Source organism: Carlito syrichta, unplaced genomic scaffold, assembly GCF_000164805.1.
Source record: "Carlito syrichta isolate Samal-C Ts95f unplaced genomic scaffold, Tarsius_syrichta-2.0.1 Scaffold138808, whole genome shotgun sequence".
Classification (NCBI taxonomy): Eukaryota; Metazoa; Chordata; class Mammalia; order Primates; family Tarsiidae; genus Carlito; species Carlito syrichta.
The window spans coordinates 54,233-68,342 of record NW_007082904.1 but is presented as its reverse complement, the minus strand read 5'-3'; positions in this window follow the sequence as shown (position 1 = coordinate 68,342).

Genomic DNA, 14,110 nt, shown 5'->3' with positions numbered 1-14,110 from the left:
CCAAATCCTTCCTTCCCAAAGTTTTTTCCTGCTATTCCCAGTTCCAAATCCAATGGCTTCTTCTTGATCCCCATCTTCTCTGACGTTTCTGTAGCATTTGGCACTGGGAACAATTCCCTCCTCTTCAAAATGTTCTCCATTGTTTTCCACGAACCTAAATGCTCTGACCCAGCCTCCTCTCACTCTCTTCTCTCCCCCTACACCCACCCTGCAAATGCCAGTAGTCCCCAGAATTCTTTCTTTAGTTTTATTTCCTCACTTTGCACACTCTGCCCCAACACTCTGGTGTCAGCTGCGGCCTGACTGCAGATACCTCTTCTATCCAGACCTCTCTCCTGAGCACCAAACCCTCATGGTCTGGACATCTTGTCCTGGATAAACTAGGTTCATCTATTCAGAGTATCCAAAATACACTTCTACCTCTTGTCCAGATTCCCCACTGTAACTTTGGCTCTATTCCCACATACCTCTGCCTGCTTTTCCTCAGAGAGTAACACCATCTGCTCAGTCACCTGGTAGAAGCTGCCTTGACTTCTCTCTCACAATTACCACCTCCCTCCACCACACAAATCAGTGCTATGAATCTGTGTGCTTTACCTCTTGAAACCAGCCCTAGAGCCATTGCCCTAATTCAGGATTTCACCATCTTTTTGCCTGGTCTCCTTTTCTCTCTTCTGATCCATCTCTAAAATTCTTCTAAAATTATGTTTCAAAAACACATTTCACTGCTTCACCCCCTTCCTCAAATACTTTCAGTGCTTCCCTGCCTCCTGTACCATACCTAGCCTGGTGTTTGGTTCTCTGGCATCATCTGCCACCAGGTCCCCGTACATACTCTGTTCTCCAGCCACATGTTGCTGTGCCCATTCCTGAAAAGCACACTTAATGTGACCTGGTTTCAAATCATGATGGGACTCCAACAACACTCTCTGGAGGTACAGGAGGGAGAAGGTATGGGGATGTGAGTTGTTTGGTAAAACCAAAAACATGACAGTCCAATGTCCTGTGAGGGCAGCACATCAGGTGTAGCTTATCCATTTGTCCTTGTCTGACCCAGCGGGCACTTCTGAATGAAGGTGTGATGTATACCAGCACCCGGCCAAGAACATTGGTGTGCAGGGCCTGAATCCAGTCCCAACTGAGACTTTGAACACAAATCAGGAGCATAGCTATGACGCAGGAGATGCTGTAATTTCCTGGAGTCCAGGAGTCAGTGCCATGACCAGGCCTGACTCCCTGCTGCCTCTTGATCTCGTCTCCTACCACCTGGCTCTTTTCTCACCTTGCTGGCCTCCATGCTGATCCTTAAACATGCCAAGTTTATTACTGCCTCAGGGCCTTTGCACTTGCCATGTAGTCTGCCAAAAGTACCCCAGATTGTTTAATAGTTTGCTTCTTTGCATCATTTAGGTGTCAAATCAAATATAGCTTCCAGACAGAGCACTGTGGCTTACACCTGTAATCCCAGCAGGGGATTGTTTACTCCTGTCTCCTTTAGGAGGCTGATGCGGGAGGATCACTTGAACCCAGGAGTTTGAGACCAGCCTGAATAACATAGCAGGACCCTGCCTCTATTACTTAAAAAAGCAAAAACAAATATAACTTCCACACAGAGGTTTTTCCCTGATTAAATACTTTGTCCAGTTTCCCCATCTCCCTCACTCTTATCTCCCAGCCCTTCTTTTATATTTCTCCATGGCACTTATCATAATGTGAGCTTATGTTTATTCATTACTTGTTTATTATCTGTGTTGCCTACTGGAGGACAAGAACTTGGACTTGTTTACCACTATATCTCCCATCTGGAACAATATCTGGCACAGAGCCAGTGTGCAATAAGTGTTTGTGGAACGAACAAATGAATGAATGAATGCCAAGATGAATTTTGTGTCAGTGGGTTCACAGCCAAGAAGATAGGGGAAACCAAGGTGAACTCACACTTGCCTCTGGACCTCTGATGTTCCTTCTGTCAGGTAAACTCCTGTCCTCAAGGCCCTGCTCCATTTCCACCTCCCCAAGGAGCCTTGCCCATCCTCCACCCCACCCTGAGCCCAATTCCTTTGTGTCCGCACTCCCACTGCTGCTGCCTCTTTTTACAGCACCTATGTGGTTGCTCCTTGAGTTATTCTTCATTGTTTACTCCTGTGTCTCTCATGTGGTTGAAAGCACATCAAGGGCAGGGCTATCATAAAGCTTTTGTGTTCACTAGCTATCCGTGAAACAAATGAATAAGGTTAGGTTTTCTGGACATGGGCACGGTCGTTGAATGTTTTTGATCCCTGTGAGCCACAGCATCCCCTGGAAGTTATCAGGGCAGGCACAAGGGATGTGACTTCTCCAGAACATGCTTAAGGGCACATTTGGAAAGCTAGGCAGGTTTTGAATAAAGGCGGAGTTGTTTGATGATGCATGCTCTTTCGTCTACTACGTGGTCTTTTCCCCCTTGCCTTTTCACTAACCCATGATTTACTGAGTGCCAGCTTCTGTGATGGGCAATAGGGGCTGAGGAAGATGCAGAGCTGGATGATTCAAGTTCAGTGTCAGATAGTGACTACTGTTGGGGCAGGCTAGTAGTGATGACCCCAGGATCCCTCCGTCCTTTGCCTTTGATCTCTTGTAAGTTGCCTTCACCTAGCATGCTCCAGCTGGGAGTCCAGACATCAGCTGACTTAAACAGACTGCTGTGCTTGCAAATAGCAGGACGTTTCAGAACTCGCAGAATCACTTTATCCCTTTTCTTAAATGAAGACCCAGCTCCACCATTTCTTTTCTTCTCTGGTTTGGCCTCTTGAGGTGTGACATCGGCGTCACACCTCAACGGGTGTGACTCAGCAAGCACCACTCAGACTCCCCAGGACCTCCCACATGAGCTGGCCAGGTGGGCAGGCTTTGCTAAGACTGTCTCCCCACCAGTCTGAGGTCTGCGGATTAGGTTTCTTGACTGGGGCAGATCCAGACAGGGAGTGGCAGGGCAGGCCCCTCAGTGGGAAGACAAGAGCCTCTGTATGGGCCAGCAGAGAGGATCAAGGGCCAGTCACCCCTTCACCAGTAAGGGTGGAGCCGCCCTGAGCTTCCAGGCAGCTGTATTATATAATTATTAATTTTAATGTACAGACAGTTTTCTGCTTATGAAAATACTATAAGAATAAATATTATAAGACTCCTCAAATGTTATACCATACAGTCTTCATATTCCCTATCTTAAAAAGTATTCAGTGTCCATACTAGAGCTTGCGGGACATAACAGCACTGCACTCATCATCTTTAGGTGCCAACCTTTCATTGTTCTGTTGAACTACTTCCCTGCAACACTTTCCCAGGAGTAGAATTACCATGTGAAACATCTTCATAGCTCTGGAACTGTACTGCCCAATTTCTTCCTTAAAAGCTTGTTCTAATTTACACTGCCAGTGGCAGTGTGTTTAAGCTGGTTTCACCACAGCCTCCACAACATGAGACATTATAATTTTGTTAATGTTCACTAATTTAGAAAGTGTAAAATGAATGGCACATTGGGGTTACTCTAATTTACATTTCCCTGACTGTTTTGAGGATGAACCTGTTTGTAGGTGCTGTTGTGCACAGGCTTGGCGAGGGCCTCCCTGCTGGGGCTCAGGCTCTGTTTCTACCCTCACATTTTATTTATCATCTTAACATTCAGTCTTTAAAACATTATTATTATACAAGGAAAGCTTACCCATTTCCAGGATATTTGGAAAATATAGAAAGTTATAAACACGAAAATAACCTATCAGTTCATCAAAAATAACTGCTGTTATATTTCCATCTCAGATTTTTTCTGTGCTCATATATATTTTTATCACTGAGATTATGCATACATATGATTTACTGCCATATTTACTTTAAATTATAAGTATTTTCAACATAATGAAATAGTCTTTAAAAACAAGCCGGGCTCGGTGGCTCAACTTGTAATCCCACATCTTTGGGAGGCTGAGGTGAGTGAATTGCCTGAGCCCGCGGGTTTGCGACCCGCCTGGGCAACTTGGCAAGACCTCATCTCTACAATAAATCAAAAAAATTAGCCGGGCATGGTAGCACGTGCCTTGTAGTTCCAGCTACTTGGAAGGCTGAGGCGGAAGGATCGCCGGAGCCCAGCAGGTCGAGGCTGCGGTGGCCAGGAGTGGCCACTGCACTCCAGTCTGGGCTACAGCGAGACTCCAACTCAAAAAATATATATATATTTTTTTTTTAATGACTGCATAATAGTCTTTTTAGCAGACACACCTTAATTACTGCTACCTAAATGTTGAACATTTATGTTTTCAGTTTTTCGAGAGCACAAAATCACAGTAAAGTTTTTGCATCACATTTTTATGCAGAAATGTTTGTCCACAATTTGATTTTTTTTTTGAATTCCTATTCATAGGGCAAAGGCATGTTTTAAGACTTTACATATGTATTTTTATTTTGCTCTCAGGAAAGGTTGAACTAACACATGCTCACCTCACCACACACCATCAACTACACCAAGAAATACCATTTAAAGAAACATTGACTTATTTGAAAGTCAGTAAGTCTATTGCCTCTTTGTAATGATAGGTAAAATGAGACTTGGAGAGGAAAAGAGAAATGCCAAGGGTCATTCTAGAAGTCTGTTTATTTCATTGTCTTCACAGCAACCCCATATCAATAGTGAAAGTCGCTACCATTCTGTCTACAGGTGGAGGAGTGAAAACACACAAATCAAGTAAAGTGCTTAGACTCACACCCACCTGACAGAGGTGGAGCCCAAGTTTTATCCTAGGCAGGTGGAACCTAGGCCTTTGTACTTCACCTCCTCTCTGGAGCTGCTGTTGCCAGCCATGATACTTGGTTTGGAGTCAAGTCATGAAGGAACTTGGAGTTTGGATTCACCCTATAGACAGAGTGGTGCCTTCAATGGGTTCTTAAGCATCAAGGCTGGATTTTTACAAGATGCTTCTTGTGGACTGACCTGAAGGAAACTGGTGACAGGGAGGCCAGCTGGGGAAACACAACTGACTGGTAAGGTAATCAACAAAGAGGACTTGCATGGACACACACGTGCATGTGGTTGTGGGCAGTGAGCGGTCAAGAACATTAGGGATCTGAGGAGGCCTCCCACCATCCCCTCTTCACTGAGCAAGGGCCATTTTTAACTGCTACACGTCAGGCAAAACCTATGCCAACTGCCAAAGACTCCACCTCAAATCTAGCAAATAAGAGAGAGGACGGTATGGATTACGTTATATTTAAAACAAGCCCACACAATGCCTGTAATTTTTTATTCTGACTCCATAATTATAGCTCAAGACCAGTCAGATCATAGTTATCCCCACACCGACCTGCTGTTGGGACACACCGAATTAAAGGCTTTGCTGCTCTTCGAGATTCTATTTTGGATGCCGAGCACTGGCAGGTAACGGGCCTTTCTCAAGGCCCATCTTGTTGGAGCCAGTCCCGGGGCAGTCTACTTAAAGGTCGAGTCAGCACCAGGTTTTTGAGAAGACCACTGATGGCTTGGGATCAGTTGGGATGCTACCACTTTACCTAACCTGAACCCCGGGCCTTTGGTCTAAGCCAGGGCCCAAAACCTGAGGTGAGCCCTACTATCCTTAGAATAAGGCTTGGACAGGCCTACCTCAGAACCTCCGCATTCTGGAAGATTTCTGAATGCTGCTCTCCTCCCACCCCTGACCGGGGTCCCAGGGTCAGATGGGCCAAGCCCAGGCTGTTTGGCATAGTTGTTGTACATAGCCTGGTATTGCTCAAGGGGGCCTAAGTTCAGAGAAAAAGAGAAAAAAAAATGAAGGAGTATGAAGAAGCCCGGCTTACACAGAAAGCCCCCGTGGCTAACCAGGCTTAGGTCAATTAAGGTCCCCTCCCAATGGGCTGTCCCTGTTCCCAGGCCCAGATCCACCAGAAAACACCACCACTCAACCCCACGATGACACCCCAGACAGAGGTGGGATTGGCTCCTTGCTCCTGGACCTGGAGCACCATTGGGAGTCCGAGGTCCAACTGCTCTTTCTCCAGTCCTGCCTCCTCATTGCCCTGTGGGAGGGTAAGAACAGCTCCCATTCACGGTGAGCTTCAGGACCTGTCTTACCCCAGGGCCTTCACTCACACCCCGTCTGATTTACTCCTCACATCAGAGGTGTGATGAGTGTTATCACAGTTTCTACTTGAGACATGAGGGAATGGAAAGGAGCTCAGAGAGATGACATGTGTGGCTCAAGGTCACCCAGCCCATGCGTAAGCAGCGACCTGAAACCACCAGTCCTGCTCCTGACTGCTCCTCAGCTACCTCTCAGTGGTCCCACGCCTTTGGGCCTAAGGAAGCCCAATCTAAGTACCTGTCTCCTGTCATGACTTTCCTCCTGATACACGAGGGCCAGCCAGCTTCTGCACAGGCCTTTGCTCTCATATTCCCTCCTCCAGCCTCCAGTGCCTCTTATACTTCTGTTTTAACCCTTAAGACATGGTACTGTCATCGTTCACTGTTCATATGGCTATCTCCTGATAAACTTCTCTCATGGGTAAGGGCTGCACCCTATCTCTTTGTTACTAGGTTTATACACAGCACTTATAGGAGCTCGATAACTTACAAAAAAAAAAAGTCTGAAAAATTCCTGTTTGTCTTCAAACCTCTGCTTAGAACTGATCCTCTGAAGCCTTTCCTGAGTCATACAGACTAAGCTAACCCGTTTTACGATAGTATATCCTTGAGCACAGGGACAGGCCCTGCTTCTCCTCGGTGACCCCATCTCTTAGAACTGACTAGGTATCTAGTGGGGCCAGACAATTGAATTGAATTGCTCTTTGCAGTTGCGTGTATGCACACACACACACACACATACATTGCTTCACACCCAGATTAGGGTGCCCTGACCTGAATCAGCCAGCTGCCCCAGTCACCAGGCTGAAACCACCACAGGCTGGCATGCCAGGGATGTTTGCTGAGGAAAGGAACACTGAAATAAATGCTAACTTTAAAAGGAAACACACCCAATAGGTGTTCTATTTATATGAAAATCAGCTGTTTTTAGGTAGCAGCCCTCCCATGTCACCTCCCCAAGGTAAGTCCTGCCCTCCCACCAGTTTCTTCTCCACCCCACCTGGTAATCATGGACCTACCTGCCCCACCTCCCCTCTGGGGTTTCCCTCGATTGCAGGGTGTGTGCGCTTCCAGACGTCCCAGGGGCCTGTCTCTTGCCTGGCCCCAGACTGCCTCCCTCCTTCCCTGACCCTGGAGTGAGTGAGGGGCAGGCCAGAGCCAGGGCCCTATGGGAGGGTGGGATAGGGGGCAGCCAAGGAGTCAGATTGTCACAGGATGTGTCCTTTACTGGTCCACAGTAGGGCAGATTCATGGCTGGTGCACAGAAGGAGACAAACCCTGCTTCTTCCAGTTCTCTGTCAAGCTAGCAGGGCCCCACTGGCTAGCTCAGGTAAGGCACAGGGCTCCATGGCACAGAAATATGAGCAGGGGCTTTGGAATTGGCACGATCCTGTTCCTGGCTCTTCCAAGGCTGCCAGATTTTAGACAACTCACCTGTCTCCCCAAACCCCTCCAAGCCAGACTTCTCACTGCCAAAGGGAGTGTCACCTGCTGAGAGGACCGGCTGAGTCACACTGTGAGTCAGGGAAGGCCCAGGGCCAGCCACTCCAGCAAATGGGCTATATGTGAAACCAAGCGGGGTAAGAAATTCAAATTTGAGAGCAGCAGCTTTGGTAGCTTAGATGTCATCTTAATGCTTCACATGAAAGCTCAAGCTCCAGATAACACAACCCTGGTTCTATGAGCAGCCAGATGGGCCTGCCTTGGCTCCTGGCAGCAGGGAGGAGTTGGTGGGTCTGAAAACATCACTGGCCATGGCACCACAGGGGCCAAGAGGTCTTTGTGACCTGGATCCTGCCCCTCCTCTAGTTTCACAACTTACCTCCTCCATCCATTCCGTCACCTCTGGAAGCCCCACTAGGGCCTACAGAGTACTCTGGCAAGACTCCTGCCTCAGTCAAATTCTAGAAAGAGGCCAGGACAAGTCCGAGGCTGGGGACTGGGCCTCACCATCCTGGGAAACTTCTGAGTTTCCCTCACAGCTCAGCACTCAGGGGCACCCAACAAACCACAACTGTGGTTTCCAGAGAGCCACGCCTCCCACCGAAGGGACAGTAAGCTGAGAAGCACTGTAGCTATAAATGTGAAGTGGCGAACCGCGGGACACTGCCACAGCCCAGCCGCGGGCAGAAGCCTGCTCCCTGGCCTCCATACCAGCTGCAGGGCCAGCCCACCAAGCCTCAGTCTGAGACCACTAGGTCTTGGAGCTCTGGGCTCTGAGCAGGACTGTTAGGAGCCCATAGGGGGGGTCCCAGAGACAGTGCAGGGCCCTGGCTCCAGTGGAGCAGGTAGGATACTACACAACCATTTATACACTAACAGTCAGTGGCACTGGTCTCCCCTCACAAGCATAATCTTGTTTTGTGTTGACTTAAGAGGAGGGGGATGCCAGAATCATTTTGATGCCTAGTGCTTCTAAAGTTCTTACCCTGACCTGAGTGGCACCAGGTCACAGCTTCAGACTCATCTGGAGGGTATGTTGGGCACAGTCAGGGTATCTTGGGGTGGACCTGGGACTTGGTTATTATGCCCATGTCGCATGCATGGAACCACACTCAGAGAGGAGCCCAAAGCTCAGCCCTGCCCCCAGGTCTCCCAACCACTCCTGCATTTCAGGCCTGGATGGGAGCAACCTTCTACCCCCCCTCTGTCCTCTCAGAGTCTTCCACAAAAGGGTCTCTTCTCCAACACCCTACTCTATTGGATCGTCTAGAAAAAACAATGGGGGTATGAGGGGTCACCTGGCATAGCCTCTCCTGTTGGGCTGGGGAGCTGATCAGGTAAGGTAAGGACATCTCAGCCTGTTTTTCACTTGCCCCACAGGAGAACTCAGAGATAAGCATCATCCCTCTTCTTATAGGAAAGAACTCTGAGGTATACTGAAGAGCCCCTCCTAGAGTCTGACCTCTGGGGTTGGTACCCTTGGGTCTCTGGGGAGGACCCACTCAGGGGGATCATCCTGAAGAATATCTCTTCAATGTCCCCGGTGGGAGCTGCCTCAGAAAGAAGGGAAGAGATGGACACCCAGGAAGCTGTGTCAGCCAAGACAGAGCCCTCCCAAGAGGCTGTGAGTGCAGATCTGGGACCAGGTGATGGTGAAGAGAAAGAGTGAGGGTCTTCCAGACACCACTGCAGGCCTAAGGATCGCCCAGCTAGGGAAGTCACTGGGACCTGGCCCCCTGGGGCAGCCCCACCTCACACCTCACGAGTCATCTCTTTGTAAGTCCACTAATAGGAAAAGTAAAAAACAGGGAGGGCACATAACTACTACAAAAAAAATAATAAATAGCAATTTTTATTTATAAGAAACTTTAAACCTTTACAGGAGGATATGAAATAAGGCTTTAATATAAGGAAAAACACCATTCTGCGTAGGATGATTCAATATTATAGAAATATTATTTCTCACCCAACTTAATTTACAAATCCACTCTGATGCATTCATTCTTCCAATATTTGTTGTGCACCTACTGTGTGCCAGATGTGCTCTAAGCATGGGAGATACAGGAATGAATAAAACAGACAAAAATCCCTGTCCTCACAGGGCTTACACTCTTAAAGACAGCGGGGACACAGACAAGATAAAGAACTAAAGAAGTAAAGGACATATTATTTCAGAAGATGAAAAGTGCAATAGAGAAAAGCCCAAGGAAGTATAAAGAGTAGGGCAGGTGGGGGAGTTGCTACTCACTTGGCTGAGAAGTAACATTTATGTGAAGATGGAAGCTAGTTGGGGAGCAGGAGGAGGACTTGCATGCTCTAGACAGCAGGGAGGCCCGTAGACTAAATCAGAGTGAGTCCGTGGTTCTCAGTCACAGGCAAGTTTGCCCTCCAGGGGACATTTGGCAATGTCTGGAGACATTTTTCACTGTCACAACTGGAGCGGGAGAGGGTTGCTATTGGCATCTAGTGAACAGAAGCCAGGATTCTGCTCAATATCCTACCATGCACAGAACAGACTCTTACAACAAAGAAGTATTCAGCCCAAAATGTCAATAGTGCCAAGGTCAAGACACCCTGGAGAGAGTGAGGGGAAGAGTAATAGAAGAGATAACCAGAGGTAAATGCCAACCAGAGTTTTTGGAACTGGAGATGCTGACTCAGAAATTCTTATGGAAAAATATGTGAGAATAGCGAGGGAAAAAAGTGAAAAAGAAGAATAAACAGAAAGTAACTAGCCTCAGCAAACTTTAACATATATTATAAAAATTCCTATGACAGACAAATGACTAATTTCTTAATATGTAAAGAGTTCTTACAAATGAAGAAGAAAAGTCCTTAAAAATAAACTCCTAGGGAAAAAATAGGCAAAAGACAGGAAGTTCACAGAAAAAATATACACAAAAGAATTATAAACATGAGAAAAATATTCAACATGATTAGCAATATAAAAAAATGCGGGAGGGAACACAACATGAATAAGGGTACCTGATCTCAAACCAGGCAAAGTGGAGACCAAAGGGAGGCCCAAACTTTAACTGTACGATGTCCACTTATTACCTCATCCTGAAATGTACCCCACATCTTTAAAATAAAATATAAAATAAATAAATAAATGAAAAATGCAAATGAGTCATGAGACAGAATTTTCAACTATCAGATTAGCAAAGATGGAGAAGGGTAATTATACACAGAGAGTTGCTAAGGGTCTGTGAAAATAAGTTTCATACACAGTTCTTGAGAATGAATATTGGCACAGCCTCATCTAAAGCAATTTAGTAATATCTGTCCCAGGTTAAACACACATCCCTTGACCAAGAATGTCATACTAGGAAACTATTCTCTTCACATAGGTACACAAAGATGTATGTACAGATGTGTTTATTACAACATTAGCATACACTAGAAACAACCTAAATGCCTATCAATAGGGGACTTGATTATTACACAGTACATACTTACTTTTAAAAAGACTGAGGCTCACATCCAAGAGAAATGAAAACATATGCCCACAGAAGAGACTTCTGCAGAGATGTTTATAACAACTTTATTCAAAATAGCCCCAATTTGGAACAGCCCAAATGTCCTCCAACAGAATAGAAAAACTGTGGTATAGTCATACAATGGAACACTACTTAGCAATAACAACCAAATAAATGAACAGATATGCACAAAAAAAATGAATTTCAAAAGCATTTTGTTAAAATAATGCAGATACAAGAATGTTCTGTATGATTCCACTTACATGAAATTCAACAGACAGAATCAATCTGTGATGACAGAAATCAGAACGTGGTTGCCTGTAGGAAGTGTGCATTTCTGGAAGGGGCAGGGAGAACTTTCGGAAAGAAGGTGATGGAATTAGGGTGTTGCTAATGTATATGTTTGTCAAAATTATTGAATTGTACACTTAGAATCTGTGTGATTGACTAAATTCAACATTACCTCAATTCGAAAACAAAATTAGCTATTGAATGAAAAAAACCTAGCCAAACTTAATAGAATGATCTCCAAATCCATTGTTAAGCAGGGGTGGGAGGGTGGAAACAAGGACAGAAACTGTGTGAATTATGGGGCCATATATAGGAGACAGATACCTATTAATCTTTCTAGATTACATAATAATTCTAGAGGGATATGTAAGAAACTGTTGACAGAGGTTGCCTTTAATTTCTTAATTGGATTACAGGGTGTTCTGAGGTTGAACTCTAAAATTTCTCTATCCTTGATAGCTAGAAGTGGGGACACAACTGCCAGCCATGAGCTACCTGTGACTCTGCATGTGAAAGTGGGCATTTGGACAAGAAGATCAGGGAAGCACCTGAAAGATATTCCTGGGTCAGAGAAGTGAGTATAACTGAGTCCTTGCAGGTATTTTCCACCAAGTAAAATAAACAATATCTGACTGCAGAGATTTCAGCCTGAAACAAGTTTCCAGTTGAATAATGTAAAGGTCCATCCCATTGTGTAGAGATTTATCTTGATGAAATTGTGTGTGTGTGTGTGTGTGTGTGTGTGTGTGTGTGTGTGTGTGTGTGTAATATGTGTAAGAGATTAAAAAGACTTCCCTGGTAGGTTGGGACACAAGGCTTTAAGAGGCTATAGAACTAGAGTGAGAGAGTACCCAGAAGACAGAATGCTAAGAATATGATGGACAGGCGTAGGTTTTAAACCGACAATCCAACATTTGGTCTTTATCTCCACAAACAAGAATATGCTTATCAAGGGTCTTAAGGAATGTCCTTCTTTGTTTCAAGGATTGGACTCTGCTAGAAAGCTGATATCCTGCTTGGAGTCCAGAGAAAAAGCCACACTATCCATTATTTGTGTTAACTGTGCAAGAAATGATGGGAAAGAGAGAAGACTTCACCCATCCCAGGTAGATGCCAGCTCACAGGCTCTGCCCAGGGGGAGGTTCAGGCCCTTCTCCAAGGAAGCTCTTAGCTCAAGACAGACAAGGAAGAAGCCCTCTGGCCATCCCTCAGGAGCTCTTAACTGAGGGATCAGAGGATAAGGAGCCCAGGTGACTGACCCTGGGAATGCAAAGAATCCTTGTGGAGTCTTAAGTCTCTGGCAAAAAAGTTAAGAGAACAATCCTGGTCAGAATTGTGTTCAGCTAACCTCAGGCACAAATGTCTGATCCAAGCAGTAGAAAGAGAGAACTCAAGAGTCTAGGATAGAACCTTATTCCAAGATGTTAGATGCAAAATATAGGTGGGAAAAAGACCTGAGACAGCCTTCAGCAAGTGGTCAAACCCCAGATGGGAGCAGAAAGCAGACCTGTAAAACAGACTCCAAGTTGAGACAGCATGGGGAATGGGACATGGGGCTGCATTTGGCCCAAGCAGGAGGAGAGTCAACTGGGGTGATAGGATCCCTGACTTTGGGGAAAGCCCTTAGAGACCTTCTTCTCTGGCCCTTTCATGATGAAAACTGAGACCCCTGGAGTAGAATAACTTGTTCCATATCAGACAGGGGTGAGCTCCGTCTGGGTCTCAGACTTCTAGCCTCCCAGTTCACTGGGCCCGCAGGAGGAGGCCTGGTCTTTGGGAAGTGGAGGCATTGCTGAAGCTCTTGACCAAACAACCATGCAGTCTGTTCCCACCTAGCGACAGGCTTCTATGGAATTCCATGGAAAGGGAGCCGCTCATGTCTCCTGGAGTGATCCCATCACTCTTCATCACCTACTCAACAGCTCCCCCGGCATTTTCTCCTGTCAGAGCCCAGATCTTATAGTGGGTGGAAGTCTGTTTTAAGAAACAAAGGTCAATTCCCCAACTGTCTTCCTCCCCATTCCATACCCCTTTCTGTCTGCCTTGAAGGAATGCAGCTATGTAGCCTGAGGGTAAAGCATGAAGGTAAAAGCGTGACACCCTTAAGATAACAGAGTGGACTACAGATCCCAGTCCTTGGTGGCTGAAATGAGCTCCTGCACCAGTGCCAGCAACCATCTACCTGCAGACTTTCTGTCAAGTAAACAGTGGCCTTATGGTTTAAGCCACTGTTCACTGGGTTTTCTCTTATTTGCAGTCAAAAGCATTCCTAATTGGCACAGGCCAAAATGCTAATGCAACTCCACCCAACTCCAAGAGAAGTTGTTTAGAAACAGCCTTTGGTCAGTACTCCTCAGCTGGGAGTACTGTTCTTTTGAAGCCCTCTACCCTACTTTTTGTTAGCCCTCAACCAGACAGTGTCTGGTAGGGTCCTCCACCCCACCCACTCTACCAAGTCCTTTCCCACCACACTTGGCCATCTGCTCAGCCTTCAGTGTTCACCTTAGATGACCTTACTGACCTTGCTCACCACCACCAGGTATGAGCCTAACTGATCACACTGACCAATCATTTATTTATCCATCACACAACTGTGGGCTTCTTTGAGTCAGCCGTAGTGCCAGCAACAGACCTAGTGGGCAAGCAGATCTCAAGCTGGTGGCACAGGCCAGTTTACAGCTGCCCTGTGAAGAGCAGTGGCAGAGGGGTGGGTAAGAAGGTGGAGGGAGGAGGTAGCCTTTCCCTTACTACCTCCCCAGTCAAACATTTTGCTTCTTAGGACAATGACCAAAACTGT